At 37.3% G+C, this 21,740-nt stretch overlaps 1 long non-coding RNA gene across 1 annotated transcript; it reads left to right on the forward strand.

Annotated features, from left to right (window-relative positions):
* The first annotated feature begins 12,521 nt into the window (after window positions 1–12,521).
* LOC134674674 (uncharacterized) lies at window positions 12,522–14,467 on the forward strand. The gene is made up of 2 exons (XR_010099654.1): window positions 12,522–12,639; window positions 13,186–14,467. It is a non-coding gene; the product is annotated as an uncharacterized LOC134674674 (long non-coding RNA).
* Window positions 14,468–21,740: the final 7,273 nt, after the last annotated feature.

Raw genomic sequence — 21,740 nt, forward strand, 5'->3', positions numbered from 1 at the left:
CGTTGTCTGAGTACCCATAACACAAGCCTTCTTGAGCTTACCATGAGGGTTAGTCAATTTGTATAATAATATAATACAATTTATAATATAAAATAATCATTAAGTACCCAGGTACCCACTTACATTGATTTGTTTACTTTTATTAGTAAGGACAGATGGCTCGATTCGGGAAATGAATTAGAGACTCACTAGATATGAAATAATAAACATATGTGACGTTCCACTGCAAAAGGTACCTTATGGCGATTGGCGCCGCGATTCGGGAAATGAATTAGAGATTGACTAGATATGAAATAGTGAAGATAAGTGACGTCCCACGAAAAAAGGTACCATATGGCGGCCGGCGTTTACGTCGCATAGCGCCGCAATAATATTGAAGCGGCGTTAATAATAGCATAAGCGCCAACCGCCATAAGGTACCTTTTTTCGTGGGACGTCACATATCTTTACTATATCGTATCTAGTAAATCTCTAATTCATTTCCCGAATCGCGCCCAGAGTTTACGTTTGAATTTGAATTACCAGTATTAAAATATGACTTACGTTAATTTAAATTAGGGAACAATAAAAACTATTCATACATAAATGATGTTGACTATACACATACTTAGGTACTAAAGATAATCATTATCCTTGGTATTGCGTGCGGGAATGTTTTTCCTATGGAAAAATACGTAAAAACCTAAATAAAACAGAAACTATGTTACCATTTCTAAGCAAATTTGTTGCTTTTTTAATTCATAATTTGGTGAATACTTTACAATAAACAATATTATAATTAAATGCGTGAAATCATTCCCGCACCCAAAATCCCGGAGTATGGAGAAAAAACTATCCTAATTATTCATATTAGGCCAAGCAATAAGAAGTTATAGAGGGAAATGCTAGGAACACAATTTTTGACTACGTAACTTTGTTTGGACTAGTTAGGAGGTGAACATCAAAAGTCCCCGGCCGTAGCCCCGGTGCTGGGGGGTAGAGGGGGGAAAGAAGGTCAAATTTTTCGGTTTTTCACTTATATCTTGGAAATTTTGCGTCTTAGCGACATGACTACTAAGACAAACCAAAAGCTGATAAAATTTGTTACAAGTTTTATTCAGTCAAGTTTTTCGATATCTTGAATAATTTTTGAGATATCCGCTCTTGAAAGTTTATTTAGGGCTTTCAATTTTATCTTGATATCTACATTAGTGACGCTGCTAGACCGTGTTTGGTATCATTTTCGTATAAATCGAGGGTGCTGAATTCAGTTTTGGTATCACATTGACACCATTCCTAAGAAAAAACATATAAACTTTAAACAAATACCTTTTTTTTTAAATTTCTCTTCACGCTTAAACCGCTCAACCGATTTAATTGAAATTTGGTATACAGATATTTCGAGTCCCAAGACAGGACATAAGATACTTTTTATCTCAATAATCATCCTTTAAAGTTGTGAAATGGAGTATGGGGGGAATTCAACTTCGTCGACGAAACTGAATTCCTGAGGTTAAAACTGCTCAAGGTAAGGTTTGAAGTCATGTTTGGTATCACTTTCATCTAAATCACAGATGTATTCCGTCCTAATTTTCATCTAAACCGGTTCAGCGGTTATTGACTCCCCATACAAACTTCCACCCCACTTTTCACACCCTCAAAAGATGCTTTTGGTTATAAAAACTATCCTATGTCGTGTGTCGAAATTTAAACTATTTCTATACCAAATTTCAACGAAATTGGTTCAGCGGTTTAAGCCTGAAGAGGGATTTAAAAAAATATTTATTTTTAAATTTTGGTTTTACTTCGGAATGGTGTCAATGTGATACCATAAATGAATTCAGCACCCCCGATTTATACGAAAATGATACCAAACATGGCCTAACAGCTTCACTGACGTAGATATCAAGATAAAATTAAAATCCCTAAATAAACTTTCAAGAGCGGGTATCTCAAAAACTATTCATGATATCGAAAAACTTGACAGAATAAAACTTGTTACTAATTTTATCAGCTTTCGGTTTGTCTTAGTAGTCATGTCGCTAAGACGCAAAGTTTCCAAGATATCAATGAAAAACCGAAAAATTCGACCTTCTTACCCCCCTCTACCCCCCAGCAGCGGGGTTACAGCCGGGGACTTTTGATATGTTCACCTCCTAACTAGTCCAAACAAAGTTACGGAGTCAAAAATTGTGTTCCTAGCATTTCCCTCTACAACGTTTTTTGAGCATTCATTTCTTGACCTATATCTCTCGCAAGACACAATGATATTATTTTCTGGTGTTTGGAATTTACGTTGTGCTGATATTCTTATATCCCAATTAGTATTATTTTCCTTAGATGTGATATTGAATAAAATTCATAGTATGACTATGCATGAGCTAGGTATTTCAGTTGCAACAATCCTACAACCTTGATGTCCTTGACATTTCACCTACGAGTATAGGTAGGTAATAATGTTGCTAGGTACATTATTTCAATAACTATATTTAAGAATACCACGGTATTTTATTAAATAAATAATAAATAAATAAACAATGTTGGCTTTTGGTTATTAATTTGATAGAGGTACAAATAGCAACACACCTAACTGTACATCGGTGGAGCTTATTACAAAAGGCATAAGGTACTCTGTACGGATATGATGGTCGTTCTTGTCTACGACAGCGTGATAAAACGGTGTCCGTCACTTTCTATCCCACGGTGTTAAACAGTGACAGTTATTTTATCACGTGGATAAAGATGGATAAAGCTATCCATAATACGCCGGCTGATGTACAGTAAACAGTGTGGTAAACAAGTTTAATAGACATATGCGATGCGTAACACGCCGGGAATACTACGCGAAACTGCGTAGGGAGCGCTACTACCACAGTCGGAGGGTCTACCACAAAACACAAATCGTAATTTCGTTATCTAACCTCTCCATCACTCTTGCATATTCGATCGATAAAGAGGCAGATAACGAAATTTCGATTTTCGCGTTTCCCGGTAGGCCCTCTGTAAGCAAAGCGCACCTGACGTCAAACCAATATTTGAATAAACTTATTTAATTCTTTTATTTTTTAAAACCATAAACATACTTAAAAACAAACTTAGAATAAAAAGTAACCTAAAATTAGAACTACCTACAAAACTAAAACTAATACCTAAAAAAAAAATACATATACATATATAACATGATGTGGGTGATCTAGCCGAATATGTATATGTATATTAGGCTAGATCACCCAGGTCCGATCCCTGTGGAAGGGTTCCCATAAGGCTGGCTGCGTTCCTCCTTTGGATGGCTATGCCGATCCGTTGGGCGAGGAACGAGCCAGCCCTACGGTCCCCGGTGACCTCGAATATTTTTTTTGAGAGCTGCCGAACTAGTTTATGGGCCCCTGGGCACCACGGTCCCAGAGTTTCGGCTGCAAATGCCGCAAATATATGCCGATCCGTGAGAGCTATATATTTGCGGCATTTTGCTGCCTCAGCAGCTGCGGCCGCCGCGCCTGCTCTTAATGATGTTGAACCGAGGTGGGACGGTGCCAGGGTGTCCACACACGTTGCGTCCCAAATAAGGGCCCGTCCCACACTCCAGGGCACGAGGGTCATTCCGTCGGGCCTCTTGCCATCGTCGCGCGCGAGGCCAGGTGGTTCAAGGATGGCTGGGACGTTGGCGCTGACGAAGGCCCGACGGAGGATGTCGTTAAGGCAGGCATGGCGTGATAGGCGGCCGGCACTTTTAGAACACGATAAACCGTGGTGTCCAAGGCTGTCCACAAAAGTTCCGCAGGGGCAGCGATGGGGTGAGACAATGTTGGATCCTAGGCGAAGACCGACAGCCAGCCTGAGGGTATTATTGTCGAGTAATGTACCAAAGTTGGAGGAGGGGAGAGCATGTAACCAGGAGCCGGATTCTCTTTCCGAAACAGCCAGGATGCGTGCTTTTTCCTGGCTGGTGGAGCAAGAGTTTAGGATGTGGGAATGTACTTGTGTGCAGATAGGTTGATCCCAGATTCTCTGAACTGATTTATCTATGGGTAGGTCTCTTCCAGGGCAGGCTATTTTCCAGGCGTCTTCTGCCTCAGACAAGTACGCTACCTCGAAACCACAGAGTGATGGCGTAAGGATTTTGCCAACGAGGGTGAGCGTACTATGTACTGAGGACAGAAATGCGGGTAAGCCGACACCTGAAATTTGACGGATACCGAGTCCTCCGAATCTAATTGGTAGTGTGGCATGGAGGAATTGGCGATCGTTAATTTTGACATTTAAGATTTTTTCCAGCTGAGTGTGCAGTATTGAGTCTATGGATGCGGTTATGTCTGGAAACTTCCATAATGGACTGCAGCGTAGGGAATATGTCAATTTGGGAACGAAAAGGCAGGAACGAAGAATACAGAGTGCCATGTGGGAATTAATTTCGAGGAGACGACCCGAGAATTCTGAAAATATTTCCACTTTTGACTTTATGAAATCAGGAAATTATTCCTCGAAAACAGGTGCACCCAGCAGGCAGAGCGAGTCTTTTTGCAGGATTTTAATACCTGGGCAGATGTTTTCAAAATTTTGTTTGATTTGTAGCTTGTCTGAAATGTCTGGGTTGATATAGAGTTCACACTTGTTTGTGTTCAGTTCTAGTCCTATTGATTTGAATTGGTTGATGATGGACAAAAGATCATTAAGAACGAGATTCGCTTCGCCTCCTACGCTACCATCGTCGAGGTACCAAACGTTGAATTTGGAATTTAGTGCCGAAATAATGGGATGAATAGCAAGACTGAAGATGGCCGGCCCTAGAGGGTCACCCTGTTGACAGCCAACGCAGGACAGGATATTGTTTTTTTTGTAGGACAGATTTGTGGGGGAGCTATAGCACTGCCACATGTATTGATAGATACTAGGACTATGTTTTTGGATTTCTGTCAACAGGGCGCCTCTATCTACTGAATTGAAAGCATTTTTGACGTCGACTTTGAGCAGTACCTGGCATTCGGGGCTATGAAGAAAAGTTCGACAGGCGTGAACGGCTTCTTCGCAACCACCTTTGCTTCCGAAACCGAGTTGTATGGGTTGAAATTTTTTTGTCTAGGTCCGAAATGATATATTTACAGCAAATTTTGGAGGTTAGTCTGCGGAAGGTTGAGCCTACGGCGATGGGTCTGATTCCTCCATCTTTTTTTTTCAAGGCGCAGAGATTAGCGCCGTAGAGGGTTGGTAAAATAGAAGGATTAACTTTGCCTGCAAGCATCAAGTTAACGAGACGAGTAATGCTTGCAAGTAAGTGATTACTTTGGCCACAAGGCATACCTGAAGTTAGGTCTTTTAAATGTTGTGGGGTTATTCCATCTAAGCCGCCTGCAGAGCCATTTTTGAAAGACGCGATGGCTATTTGGACTGCGTCTTCCGAGCATTGTAGGCATGGTAAGGCTGGACTAGGAGGATCGGGAAGGTCAGGTACTGCGGGTGCCGGCGGATGTTTACATTTGAATAAAATTGGAATCATTTTAGTGAGCTGTCATTCGCTCGGGCGTCTCGCGCCTTATTGAATGGAGAAGTGGCAGCCTTATGGGCCCTTGCCAAAATACAGTAAATGTAGATCACAAGTAAAATATTTCATAATCAACATCAACATCAATATTTATTCAGCAAATAGGCCACACGGACACTTTTACACGTCAACATTGAATTTACACAAAAGCAAAAATAATAACAATAATTTTATTAAATACAACTAACAATTCAAACTAACGTATTGCAATTACTTAGAGATAATACTTATTAACGTAATACAAAGTAACAGCCGCTACAATGCCGATATGTCAGTGTCAAAAGTGACGTTTTTAGGTTACAGGAATTACACTTTTAATTCTGACAGGTCGGTATCGTACAACTATGACTTCTTATAAGCATCGTTCGAATCGGGCCGATAGATAGAGTTCGTAACAGTGGTGCAATAGTAACAGGAAAATGTTCGCAGCCACGCGAAAGTAGATCCTAGTCGACTGACTTAATGACTATGTCAATAAATAATTTATGATGTAATTAATTGCTTATAAACTAGCCAGAGAAATATCGCACTTCAGCGTTTCACTTAAAGCTCACCCAATGAATCAGTAGATTTACCCTATGACGGTTGGCGCTTACATCGCGTAGCATCTTATTAGCAGTGATCGGCACGACCCGTGCCGCATGGTGTCAATGACCTCAATCATTATGTTAATATGGATATTCCCCGGGATTAGTCATAAACGCAAACAATAGAAAACACGATAGTGACCTTCGACATGCCAGGTAGTAGTAGCCAGGTAGGGAAAAGGGTTTTTATGCACTTCAAATGATTATATTTTAACACTTAGTTCTAATATGTACATATTTTATATGAGTGCACGTAATATTTTACGCAGTATAAAATAAAACCAAAGTTTATATTTTCTTTAATGAAAAATGATACATTTTATGATTTTATTAAATATTCATACATAACTCTTAATTTTTGCGAATCATGTCATGTCCATATTATTATTTCCTCTTTTAATCCCGCGGTGTGTCACGGGTCGTGCCGATCACTGCTTATTAGTAATGGAGTGTCGTTCACAACAGCGTAGGTTCAGTCAGCAGCAGAAGTTGCTAGGCGGGCGAGGTGTTCAAAATTACCTTGATACGCTCTTTTTCTCTTAGCAATAAAGTCACGTCAAGATCATTTTGAACACCTGGCCCGCTTAGCAACTTCTGCTGCTGACTGTTCGAACCGCTTTAAGGTACCCTGTAGGTTTACCCGTGCGTTGGCTTGACCATGCAGACGTAATTCGTGTTTCTATGATTTTAAACTTTATTTCGGTGGGATAAGATTTTAATTTGAATGCAATATAATTGTTTGTGGGGGAAATCCAATGGTATTAAACCAAGAATGTATCTGCGTGCGTTTGTTTCATTTTATGCAGAAGTTGTTGATTAAAGGGCACGTCTGCAATACTAACTTAAATTTAATATACTATAAATTTAAAGAAATATTTCCTTTCTAAACAGACATTAAGTGTTAATTTTTTTTTATTTAATTTAAGTGCTAAAGTGTAGCTAAAATTAATGTGTAAAAATGGATGGCCCCCCAAAACCAGGAGTCCCCTTGGCTCAATGGTTATTATTGGGCTTTGTTTGTTTGATTGTATTCGGAATCGTAAGTTTCTTTTAATTATAATAAATGTAATAATTAGGTACATATACACAACTAAGGATCACTCACGGTCGTACCTTAGTACTTATTCATTTCGATACATTTTAATTCATCTGCAATGGAATTAGTCGCATCTGTTTTAAAACATAAACAACTATACAGGCCTCCCCACCTTGTCCTTTACCAAAAGGACGAGATTCGCTTGTATATACGAATAACCTATCAAAGCGTCCTTATGGAAAGCGACAAAGTTGAACTTTTTGCTCGGAAATGACACAATTATAGGATCTCACATAGCAGCATGTTAACGTGTTAAATAAAACCACCCTCATTTTACAGTTACTCGTGGAAATGATTCGAGCGTGCTGCTGCAGCAGCGACGAACCTAAGCAACGAGTGCACCATATTACCAACAGAACTTTAGACGCGTACGACTCTCCATTAAGTTTGGACGCCCCATCAACCTATGATGACGTCATATTGAGCGATGGATATCACAGTTGGGGAGGCGGTCACACCGGCGGGGGTGACACTGGAGGTGGTGATAGTGGCGGCGGTTGTGACACTGGAGGTGAAGCTAGTGGCGGTGGTTGTGACAGTGGCGGTGGTTATGACAGTGGCGGTGGTTGTGACAGTGGCGGTTGTTATGACAATGGCGGTGGTTGTGACAGTGGCGGTGGTTGTGACAGTGGGGGTGGAGGAGGCGGTGTTGATTAGTATTTTTAAGAGCATTTATTTCGTAACTTATTTTTTTCTTACGTACAGTAGGTACATAAGTACTCATCATTTAATGCTCTCTAAAGGTTTCTGCGCATTCTTGATAATTAAGTTATAATAATACATATTTTTAAGTTTACTTTTAAAAATACATTTTATTATGTACTTTGAAAATGTTCAGTACTAGGTATTTATAAATCTGGTCAATTTATATTATTTAGATAGAATAACTGTTGATAGAGTTAGACCAAAAGAAGTCTGCAGCGATTTTGATAGCTGTCATATTTTCATATAAGTTTGACGTTTAAAATAACACTTGGACTGCGTGGGCTATCAAAATCTCTGCAGACTTTTCTTGGTCTAATTCTACCTAGCTTTTATTATTAGGTAAAAAGTATACTTAAATATTTAGTCGAATATCGAATTACCAGTGTAAACTATTACTTATTTATGTTAATATTACTCTAAAAACAAATCAAATTACTTAAGTCAATATTTTGTTTTGTATTTTTTAAGTACCTAGTCACGCTACTGTATACATTTATACCGGGTGTGGCCTGTAATATGAGCAAAAAATTTAACTGTAGGCTGTACTTTTCATACTAATCAACATTTGTTCAGCGACTTTTAAAAATAACTTATGGTTTGATTTTTAATACACTTTAAAGTTTATTCTTAGACGCAATGTATTGCGAATTTTGTTATGTTTAAGGCGTGACAATGACAAGCAACGTCAATCACAATGATATGGCGTGGCGATGGCGTCCATTGAAGATAATATTTATTTTGTATGAAAAATAGGGAGTCAAAATAGTTCATAATATTTAAAAGTTGTTGAACAAAAGTGTTACCGTTTGAGGAGTACAATCTATGTTTTAATTTTTTGGTCATGTTACAGGCCACACCCGGTATAATAAAATATAGTGTTCAGGGCGCTACCAGTCTAATATGACATGTTAATGACACAAATCTAATTATTAACCGACTTCCAAATCTCAAAAGGAGGAGGTTATCAATTCGGTTGTATGTTTTTTTAAGTAAATATTTTGATTCGTATTTTTACCTAGTCAAACTACTACATAATAGGTATCTAGTAGGTAGGTAGGCTCTCATGAGCCGTGGCAAAAATCTCGAGATAACGCGAGGAAGAAGAATATGTATAGGTATACAACATACAATATGTACTAGTCGCCATGAGATATATCGGAGCGGCCAAGGTGCTCAGAAACATCTGAACACGCCTCTATTTTCAAGGCATAAGAGTGCGTGTTTTGTTATTTTTGAACACCTCGGCAGTACAGATATATCTGATGGCGACTGTACAAAGGTACAGCTAAGATGAAATAAGGTAAAAACCGCTCAGTAGTTTTCCGTTTTTGACAATAATAATGAGTAAACTAGACTTTGAATCATGCTTTAATTGTTTGTTCGTACATCTGTGGTCATTTTCGTCAGTCGTGTTTACGTTTTAGTGCTGAAATCATTTTATTTTCGATCTGTCTTAAAAGTTATAAGCAATGTTAGTGATTTATATTTTTCTGGGTATTATTGCAGCTGTTGTAAGTATTATTCTTTATATTCTTCTTCTTCCTCGCGTTATTCCGGCATTTTTGACACGGCATATGAGATTGGGGTCCGCTTGACAACTAATATACATAATTTTTCTTTGTTATTATATTTTAACTATTTTAAGGTTGGTGTTGTTCACAATGCGCATGTCACAGACCAAAACTCGAATTCGTGTAGCTTTCAGAACTTTAGGAGTACTTATTAAGTAAGAGATAAGAATATAATGCTCCTTAATTACAAGTGTCATAAATTCATAACCATACCCCGGAGTTTCAAGTGCGGGAATGTTTTACACTAGCAAATAAATAGGTTTATACTGTAAAAACAGAATAGTACATTTCGATGCTAGTGCGGAAGGTATGTCATTACTTCACGAGTACCGAGATATCTTGCCACGAGCCGCAGGCGAGTGGCAAGACTCGGGACGAGTGAAGAATGACATTTCCGCACGTGTATCGAACGACGTTTTTTAATACAGTTGCGAAAAAATAAGAAAAACATTGTTAATCGTACACTAAACAAAAGTGGTAACAGTGACAGCTCGGTTAGACGTCGTCTTTAAGTATATTATATCTATGGGCGTTTGGCAGCTATTCCGTTCCATTCAGTCAACTTATTAAGAACGGAATTTTCAATATTGAATATTAAAAAATAAACGTGTTATAATGATGAAGAGGTAAGTAATTAAATATGAAATATGTAATATTTTTCGTATTCTTACATTAACGGTAGGTTTTTATGCTGATTACGACGTTTAAAGGAAACTAATATTAACACTCATCAATAAGTAGTCGTGAATTGGAACAAGTATAAATTTAAATAATTGGAAAAGTAAAAAGCACTAGTTCGAGATAATCAACTTTCCGCACGCTAAACAGCTACGTAAAGTAGCACTTTTTGAGCAACTGTATTAAAAAATATTTTTAACATTTCTAAGTACAAAGACTACAAAGTTATAAATAAGTACCTACACAAACTCATTTCTCACCCAGAATTCCGGGGTATGATCAAAAACTGATTAGTAAAAGACCTAATAATATTAGTATTAGCTTACTACGTATAAAGAACCAAAAGTGTTTGGAAATAGGCCACTTGTTAATTTCAGTGTTATTCTTATGGTTTTGCTGTGACACAAAATGCAGGCACCAAACAAAACAATGATTAAAAGTTTGTCAAGAATTTTGTTTTAGATACAAACGTATAATGTCGTATCTTTTTGGAGAATTCGATAACTGGTACTTATAAAGACAATTACAATTACCCTAAGGTAACCCATTACTGAAAAGATTTGCGGTAATCTATAGATATATATTTTATGGGTTACAATACAAATTTTAGGGCTATTCCCATTTGTCTGCGCCCCATTGTGTCCCCCGCCATACATTTGGCGGAGACAGAAAGGAATGATTTATATGAATGCACCCATAGGAATATTGGGATTGGGAATACACCATTTTGTGGTACTGGACTTGTTTTATATTTTACGTAGTTGAGTTTTTCACTTATTCTATTAGGTTTGTTTTCTTTAAAATGAGGTATAAAATTCTAGATACATTTATTTTTTTACCTACACTTGTATGTCTTATCTATATTTTTTCAGTTTATGTGCACATCACTATGGTTATGTTGGGACTGTTGCAAACAGCGGAAAATCCGCAGACAGCGGCAATGCGATGACAGTCAGATGGTTACAGTGTTGTGCGAGGGCCCCACCACCACCGTTCTGTTAGAGTGAAATCAACTGATACGTTCCTGCACAACCCTAGCGTAAGCACTTCGATGGTTGGCAACCTCTCCCCCAGTTCGGGCCATCACCTGACCCCTAAGTGCCAGAGATCATGATGACAACCACACCTCCAAGCCATGATGGCCAAAAAGAAGAAGAAAAGCCAACATTTTTAGGTTGGCCCAAAAGACCAAAAAGTAAGCTGCCAAAAAGGGACCAGCCCTAAAATGGCTACCTCACGCCCCCGGAACTGGGAGTGTGAGAGGACCATGAATGGTTCAAAGAAATGGAATGGAAGAATGGTTGGTCTCAATTGTGCGTTTCTCCAGAAAGTTCCGGCCTTGCACAGCTAAACTGAGGAATAAACTGCCCTGCTTTCAAGAGAGGAACGCTACTCCAATCTTAAAGTCCGACAACGCACATTCAACCCTTTGGTGTTACACATGTCCATGGGCAACGATAATAGCTTACCACAGTACACATAGTAACTAGTGCACTAAAAGTACTATTATTTATTCGACATATTTAATACCGACGTAACGTTGAACTTGAGAAGCTAAAACTAAAAGTCCACATTCGGGGAAGAGAAACTTTGTAATCAATAATAATTATTAGGTAAGCACATATTTTGTGATAACTACGGGACCTTAAAATGATTACGATCTTGATTTCCCTCCCGAAATAATAAATTCTACTTATTTATCACGGAATATGAAACAAAATGTAACTAGCGTAATTAAATGGCAGGCTGCTCAAACAATTAATTTCTTGGCCTTTCTCTGTTATGTTTTTCGTTTTTTGTATTATTGATTGCCGTTAATACATTTTTGGTTTTTTCGTACCTACGACGGCTTCGTTTGTTATGAATTTATTAATTAATCTACAAATTAATGGCTTATAGCAAATTAAACTTTCTATTTCATTTTTAAGAAAGAAATAAACCTTAATATTTATGAAGCGAATGAAAAGATTGCGTGACATTCATCATCATCATTTCAGCCTATATACGTCCCACTGCTGAGCACAGGCCTCCTCTCATGCGCGAGAGGGCTTGGGCTATAGTCCCCACGCTAGCCCAATGCGGATTGGGGACTTCACAGACACCTTTGAATTTCAAACACACAAACAACATTGACATTCAAACAAGTTTTGAAATTATTCATTGACACGACCGGTACGGTACTGTACAAGAATGACGTATGCACATTATTGCCATATGCGCATGCATATAATTATTATGTTAGGTATGGTATCAGCCGCTTTAGGTGGCCGTGACGTTATTATTTCAACCGGTTATTAGAAATAAAACAAATAAACTAACATCTCGAGGTAAGCCTTGATGTCATCGGCCATGTTTATATTGTTTATTCGTAAAATGCGTTCATCCTTGCCGGTTCTGTTTTCCTTCTAGTGCAAGAATTGTGTTTCATTTATTATGGGTTTTATGATTGTGATTTATATATTACTAGCCATTATTGCTGTGGTTGTAAGTATTTTATGTTTTTTTGTTTATCATTAAGTATCTAGTAATAGATTGCTTTTAATAGGATCGAATATTTTTGCAATAAGTTTAGTTTTGTTAGGATGTTAGTAGGATTCACGCTTGAACATTAGTAGCCTGCCCTACGCGATATTCGGATCAAACACAGAGTTTTGTTAAACTTTATCTCTGTCTAACAGACAGAAATGTCGAAATGGCGGATAGGGACAAAGGATTCCCAACGGTTTGTTAGATTTTATTTAGACGATTATGAATCGTCATAAGTTAACAAATTATGTGCATGTAACTGATTTTATAGTCCATTTCATAGTCCTTCTCTTTGACTACCAGGCCTCGTAGATAACATGCCAATCGCTAACGCTATGTAGCGAAAGAAACGCAATTGTCACAGTCACACTAATATGAAAGAGCCATATAGAGACACAAAGCGATTCGATGGCGAAGCGTAATCGATTGTCACCTTGGCTAGGCCACCAGGCGAGACGTGAAATTGCTGTTTATGATAAAGAAAATAACCTGTTTATTTTTCAGATGATAAGTTCCTCATTGTGGCAGTGCTGGGCGTGGCACAAACTGCGTCGCGTGCGCGTCAGGGAACAGGAAGACAACCACAATAGAATGATGGCGGCGCTGTATGATGTCCCTGCAACGGGGGATAAACGTGACGTTCCTTAGCTTCACGTTTATCCCCCGAAAGTGTACGAGAAATAGAGGGCTGATTTAGTGACGTGATTGTGTAAATGTGTTAATCAAGTGTAAACTGCGAGTGGAGACCACGGACTAGCAAGCGCAGCGTAGGATGTCCACCCACAAGATGGACAGACGAACTTGTTAAGGTCGCCGGAAGACGCTGGATGCGGGTCGCTTCCAACCGGCACGTATGGAGATCCAAGGGGGAGGCCTATGTTCAGCAGTGGACGTCTTATGGCTGAGAGGATGATGATGATGATGAAGTGTAAACTAGATATATTATAGTTTGTCAAACTTTGTCAGTCAGTATATAAGAAACAGGAAAACTATAAGTATGTATGTACTCAACCTTTGCTTTTGGGTGTTAGTACTAGTGTAAGACAAAGATAGTATGATTCTCTCTGTCTATGATTGAAATGAGACAGTCCTTTGACAAATTATAAGTGAAAAGTCAGCATCAGTAGTAGGTAGTTGATAAGACCAACGGCTCGATTCGGGAAATTAATTAGAGATTCACTAGATATGAAATAGTAAAGATATGTGACGTTCCACGGCAAAAGGTACCTTTACTATATCGTATCTAGTTAATATCTAATACGTTTCCCGAATCGCGCCGTAAATTAAAGCTACAGTTTTGAATGATTCACGGTTAGTATCACTAGACTTATATATATCGACCGGGATATGAACCGTGATTATATATATACTTACCTTTCACATCCTTTGTATTTTTTACCTTTTCTATTTTAATATCGGGAAAACAATACAAAAGGTAATCACGGTTCATATCCCGGTCGATATAAGTCTAGTAAATTAAAACTATTAGAGGAAGGTAGATATAGTCCTACCCGTATTTATTTATTTTATTTATATATAAATAAATAACTCATATGTTAGTTACGTGTGTGGTGTAATAAATAATAACCACTCACATGCTTTTGGTAACGTAGCTACCAGCTGTCACCCTTATTTTATTATAATAATAGAGGTCACTGAAAAATATCAAGCATGTGAGTGGATAAACAAATTCGTGATATTGAAATGATGATACATATATTTCTAGCTATGTAAGTAATTTATGTTCAACACAGGCAAATAATCAATAAAACTTTACCAGCCTTGATCAGTTAATTTATATTTTATCCCTTTCTTCTGAATGTTACAAACTCTTGTAATAGGCGATGAACTTTTATATGACGACGAACAACGATAATTTTGTAATAAGTATTATAGAACTGATCTTATGTGTCAGAAGTGAAACTCTTTGCTCGCTACTAGTAAATTTTTCGAGTTTAGTTAGAAAATAAGAGAATTAACGATTCGCTTTGATGATGGCAAATTTAAAGGCATAAAACTGACCGCCGGGTCGGTCGACAATCAGAGTGTTTTTGAGACAGATTGCCTACTGGTGACTAAATAGAATGACCATAATGACTACAACTCTCTTGTGAAGACCTATAAGGGAACGTGCAAGAACTGTAGGAGGCAGCACCGGAGCCCCCTATTTATTGGCGATCAAAGCTTCCAATGTAACCCACCAGATGGCAGAACCTACAATGCATAAGAAGACGTATATGAACTGTATAGGGCAGCACTTGCTTTGGCGTCAATTTACAGTTTATGTTTCCGATTCAGGCCACAAGATGGCAGACGCTCCGACGCGCACGGTCCCTGTAAAAGAAAGAATCTTAAGAAATCATGTCGTCGCGGATTAAAATTAAAACAACAAGTGTGGATTGACATCGCACCTTTACTACTTTTACAAGTGTTGACTTTACCCACAACTGAGTCACATGTTTAGTCACTGATATTATCCGTCAAGTATCCACGGACAACTGAAAATTCTACTTTATTACCAATACATAAGGTTCAAAGTTAACTGAGTTGTTGTTACAGTGATACCGGGGATGTACCTACATATAGGATTTTGCATTTACATAGAAAATGGTGGCAAAATTACAGGACGGACTTATGTGGCAGAATGAGACGGGTGTATTCTTGTGTTTTGAAACCTGTGGCATTGGTATAAAGTTATTGCAGTTGAGTGCAGTAGTGTGGAGTATCAGTCTGGTTAAAATGGATTTCACTGTTTATCTTTGGATAGCATTCTTGGTAAGTTTTAATTTTAATGTAATTTTACACTCATAAAATTCAATTCAATAATTTATTAGTAAAATCAATACAATTTATAAAGTGCCTTTATTTATTTTATGTTAATATTAATAGTTAACAAGAATAATAGTACATTTCGATGCTAGTGCGGAAGGTATGTCATTACTTCACGAGTACCGAGATATCTTGCCACGAGCCGCAGGCGAGTGGCAAGACTCGGGACGAGTGAAGAATGACATTTCCGCACATGTATCGAACGACGTTTTTTAATACAGTTGCGAAAAAATAAGAAAAACATTGTTAATCGTACACTAAACAAAAGTGGTAACAGGTGACAGCTCGGTTAGACGTCGTTTTTAAGTATATTATATCTATGGGCGTTTGGCAGCTATTCCGTTCCATTCAGTCAACTTATTAAGAACGGAATTTTCAATATTGAATATTAAAAAATAAACGTGTTATAATGATGAAGAGGTAAGTAATTAAATATGAAATATGTAATATTTTTCGTATTCTTACATTAACGGTAGGTTTTTATGCTGATTACGAAACTTTTTTTTTACAGTTGCTCAAAAAGTGCTACTTTACGTAGCTGTTTAGCGTGCGGAAAGTTGGTTATCTCGAACTAGTGCTTTTTACTTTTCCATTTTTTTTAATTTATACTTGTTCCAATTCACGACTACTTATTGATGAGTGTTAATATTAGTTTCCTTTAAACGTCGTAATCAGCATAAAAACCTACCGTATATCTCGGTACTCGTGAAATAATGACATACCTTCCGCACTAGCATCGAAATGTACTATTATGTATTTGAACAAAATATATTAAATGTTTTTGCATTTTTTTTTGTTTTAATCTTTTCAATACATTAATATAATAATTATAACATAATAGGTATGTATTTACGATCATCATCATCATCTCAGCCATAAGACGTCCATTGCTGAACATAGGCCATAGGCATAGGTATTTACGATATTTTCAAAATAAACGAAAGTTACGACTTATTGTTCCGAAATTAGTTTGTTAACATTTTGTATACTTAGTTTTATTCTTTCTACGAAAATTACAGCATTATATAAAGATATTTTTTTATTATCTTTTGGTCACGACTTAACGTGTGCTCCATAGGTACTTAGATAGGACAGTTAACTGACTATAAGTATTATGTACCTAATTTTATCATAACATGTAGCGTGCATACCCTGATTGCATTGTGCGACGAGAATATTAAACAGCAAGGAACACCCGAGGCGCTAATCAGAATATAGGGGCTCTGTTCCACTTTAAGACAGATTGGCCCGAAAATACGTAGACAACATTCATCATCATCATCATCTCAGCCATAAGACGTCCACTGCTGAACATAGGCCTCCCCCTTTTGGGGGGTGAATGCCATAATCGCCACGCTTGGCAGGCGGGTAGACAACATTATTACAAGCTTTTATCAGAGATATATTTATAACTCCGTATAAGATAAATAAAGTAGAAAAAAACGTGCCTCGGAAATCAAGAAAAGTCATTCTCGAATAGATGGCGCACACACCTTTGGCCTATTATCGGCTAGATGGCATTGACGACACCGTTTGATATTTAACAAGTTTAACATATATCAGTGAAAGAACATGGGTCCGTATGAAACAATAAAAATTAAAAATAATTTATCCGTAAACATATATTGATTAATTTATACATTTTCAATTTTATTTTAAGTTTGAATAATAGTGTGTCGATAGATGGCAGTAAATATACCGTGACTACAAAATTTACTTTGGCAACAGCCCTCTATACTATCTATTCTTTTTGCTTTTATTTAACTTGCAATGTACCTAATATGTATACGTATTGAACTATATTTGTACAGGTCAAATACTGAAAATTTGCATGGATATGTAAGTCGGCTGACAATGGAATATCATGGTACAATCGAGCTGATCTGATGATGGAGACAGGAGTTGCCCATAGGTACCTACTCTGTGATAAAACAACGAAGCCTAGTTGTGTTTGGGGTTTTTAGAATAGTCTCGATGAGTACTAGTTGCATATGTAAAGAAAAGTACAGTCAGCGATAAAAGCTCGTGCCAAAAATTATTTTTTTACCAAAAACTTATTTTTAGGTATATTTTTCTTACTACCTAACACATGTTTTATAAAATGGCGTTAAAACTACAATCAGTCAACTGAAAGAAAACATAAGTACTATCTCAAAAATATTATATTGATACACAAACACAAATATTTGTTAACGTTGTCAAAACATGCACAGTTAAAAAGGTATCGTCTTGGGTCGTCCCATTCGTTTTTCGTCAAGTCCTTAACTTAGTCCTATTCTGCTTTCGTCACTCATTCTACATTGAAAGCCACCGACGATTGTGACGAATGTAGAATGAGTGACGAAAGCAGAGGACTAATTTAAGAACTTGACGAAAAACGAATGGGACGACCTAATACGATACCGTTAAAAATCTTTATCAATGTATTTTTGTTTACATAAGCCTGAGCTGCAAATTTGAAGGTACACTGACATCAAACGATATAATATACCTACTTATGTTTTTTTTTTCAGTTCATATTCATCTCAATCGTATATTGCTGCTGGTGGTGCAAGAAATTCCATCGAGACATAGAAGCGGAGAACCAACCAAGCAACCAGATGTCCAGAAGTAACAGTGACCATGACTTCAGCTATTGGGCCAATGGTTGGCCGGTCAGCTATATAGACTACAGGCATCACGATCATCATCATCACGGAAGTGATAGTTATCAGAATTCACACGTGGGTCATGATACAAGCCATGATCATAGTCATGGTACTGATGGTACGGTGTAAGAAATTCCATTGAGACAGAATCAGAGAATCAACCAAGCAACCATATGACCAGAAGTAACAGTGACCATGACTTCAGCTATTGGGCCAATGGTTGGCCGGTCAGCTATATAGACTACAGGCATCACGATCATCATCATCACGGAAGTGATAGTTATCAGAATTCACACGTGGGTCATGATACAAGCCATGATCATAGTCATGATACGGCGTAAGAAATTCCATCCAGATATATAGACTCCGAGAACCAACCAAGCAACCAGGTGACCAGAAGTACCTAGTAGTGGCCACGATTTTAGCTACTGGGCCATTGGTTGGCCTCTCAGCTGTATAAACTACAGAACTTGTACATAATTATAATATAATTATCTTGATTATAACTACCACTTCCATGATGATGATCGTGATGTCTATATGATCTGTAGTTTATACAGCTGACAGGCCAACCAATGGCCCAGTATTATTATATTATGATATCATGATATTATTGATCTATAGTCACAATAAATATATTATGATTATGATTAGTTGATTACGGTCATCACGGCACGGACAGTTACCATAATTCCCATGTGGATACCAGCCATCATCATAGTTATGTTATGTTCTACAAAAAGGGTCATTCCTCAACAATATCATTCCATATACCTATTCGCAAATTCTTAGGAGATTCCGCTAAGCAGTTTTGGTAGGTATGTAGAAGAACTTGGCTCGGGTTATACAGTGCGAATAAACTGGAATCTCCTGGGAATTTGTGAAAAGATGTGGCCAGGGGAATGAGATGTTTTCAGAAATAGCCCAAAAACTGAATGTGTAATTATGTTAGAATATGAATAGGTGCCACTTTTCTTAATCGACGGAGGGTTTCTCGTACGTGTATGAATACTAGAATTAGACCGTAAAAAGTCTGCAGTGATTTTGATAGCCCACGTAGTGCAAGTGTCATTTTAAACGTCAAACTTCTATGAAATTATGATGTATAAATAACACTTACACTGCGTGGGCTATCAAATCCGCTGCAAACTTTTATTGGTGCGACTATAGTACAATATCGCATCGAAATATTACTACTCAAAATTGAAAAGTTTCTATTTATTTAAATTAAGTTAATTCTTACTTTAATTTTAATTATTTACTTATTTTAGATTTGTTTTATTTTTATATTTAGCTTCTGTGTTTTTAGTTTAGTTATAAAATTCAAAACGATATTAGAATGATATTGGAATCATTCTGATACCGGTGGTTTATCAGTCATTCATAACTGCCACTGTAACTCTCACTGACACTGTCATTTTATTTTATAAATTGTATAAAATGAACTACTACACGGAAAATAACAATATTCATGAATGATACATGATAATTTTACGCACCTATTTGTACTTTACTTCTTCTTAATCGCTCCCCCATTGCTGAGGATCGTGACTCCACTTGTGCTTTATAAATTGCCTCCAACTGTTTCGGTCTGTGGCTTGATGGAGGGCGGTGGTGACAGGTAGCTCCAGCTGTTCGGAGATCTGGTCCGACCGTCTCTTCGGACTTCGTCCTCTAGGTCTTTTACCCTCGACCTTTCCCGTCACCACTACTTTTTCTAAGTTGTTGGCCCCTCTTCTTGCGATATGGCCAAAGTAGGTAACACCTATTTGTACTCGTAAACACATATTAAAAAGTTTCAAATATACTTATAACAATATTATTCAATTATTCCATTCAAGTGTTTCTATAACTATGTATAATTGTATACTATATCTGATACTTAAGCACTGTTCGAAAAGCAATAATGAAATACCCCTTTATCGTAAAACTGCGTATTCGAGCCTTTCATAAACATCATAAGTCAGGTTAATGGGCAATATTAGAGAAGTAAGGCTGCGGCCAGACGCGAGCGGAACTCGGGTCATAGCCAAGATGGCAATCATATTTTTTTTATTGGGTCCAAAAAGAAGTACCTACAGATAATTGCAGGAATTACAATATTAACTTACGATTCAGGACAGAAATATAACTCTAAATATAAAGGAAGGAAGGAACGTCAAGTAAAAATGTATCCAGATGATAAAAGATGCAAACGAAAAGTTACGTGATCATTTCCATACGAAGTACCTATCAATTGGTATTTTCTATAAACGTTTAAAAACGTTTATAGAAAACAAGGTTAAAACATGGCTGGACACCCTGGCGAGAAAGCAGTTACAACCTGAGGGTTTAAGGTGGTCGTCCTGGGGCGTTCGACTGTCAATTATTTTATTATTGCAATAATTGTAACTGACTACTATCATTCTGTCACTAATTATTAGTGTAATTGTTAGTATAGCCACAACGATAAATATTAAGGAAATTGAAAGTGACATAATCTCGCATCAATGCTATAACAGTAACGCACCAGCAAATCAGTGCAAATGTTTCGAATTCGATAAATTACTTTTAAATTCCAAGTTAAATTATTTATGATATCTGAATAATGACGAAATAATTAAAATAGTTATAGTTAAATTACAATTACGTAAAATTACTTTTAAGTTCAAAATAAATTAAATGTAATAAATAAGTTAATAAAATCTTGACGCAGGTGACCTCACGAGGATAATTATATTGTTCTATAATTTGGATGAGTGTTGCATTGTAATAGATAGTTTAATCTACTTTTTAGGGTTCCGTACTCAAAGGGTAAAACTTTTTGACCGAAGCTAAGCAACGTCGGGCGGGGTCAGTACTCACCGTTTTTATAGATAATGGTACGAAACCCTTCGTGTGCGAATCCTACTCGCACTTGGCCAGTTTTTTTATTAAATCGCTTGTCGCCCATACCAAGACGTTGCCTATTCAGCAAGCGGCGAGGACCACGAAATACCGAGTCATCGGTCGCCACAGATAACATCTTATAAGATACTATAGACTATTATATACTTATGTATAAATCGTCTCAAATAATTTATGACGGTACTAACTGATATGATTCCAATATTATTCTAATATCGGTTTGATGTCAGTGCTCGTTCGAGTTGGCCTGTTAGGCAACAGATAAGCTTCCTATTTACTTTTAAGGAACCATTTATCACAAAATACATATGACTTATGATTTAACGGTATAGAAATATGTACAAAAAATACAAATAAAAAATTATTAAATTTATTCCTTTAAAATACACACGGCAAAGATTTAGGGAATCGAGCCGCACCGTAAGCAAAGAATTGCCCGTGTTGGGATTTGGGAGGCGCCGCTCTTCCCTAGGGTACGATAGTATAACTCGTCCTTTATACTCAATCTAGCGGGGTGCAATCTGCGTTCCCCTAATGGCTTAATTCTGCCGACAGGCACCGGAACTAAGATAGCACAAAAGCCGTAATAGATGAACAGTGACTGGTTAAGATCCGGACTTTGAAATATGGCTCAATTGTTTACTGAAAGGTTAAATTACGTATGATTAACTATCTATGCTGTATCTCTAAAAAGAT

The sequence above is a fragment of the Cydia fagiglandana genome, chromosome 20 (genome assembly GCF_963556715.1).
Source record: "Cydia fagiglandana chromosome 20, ilCydFagi1.1, whole genome shotgun sequence".
Classification (NCBI taxonomy): domain Eukaryota; kingdom Metazoa; phylum Arthropoda; class Insecta; order Lepidoptera; family Tortricidae; genus Cydia; species Cydia fagiglandana.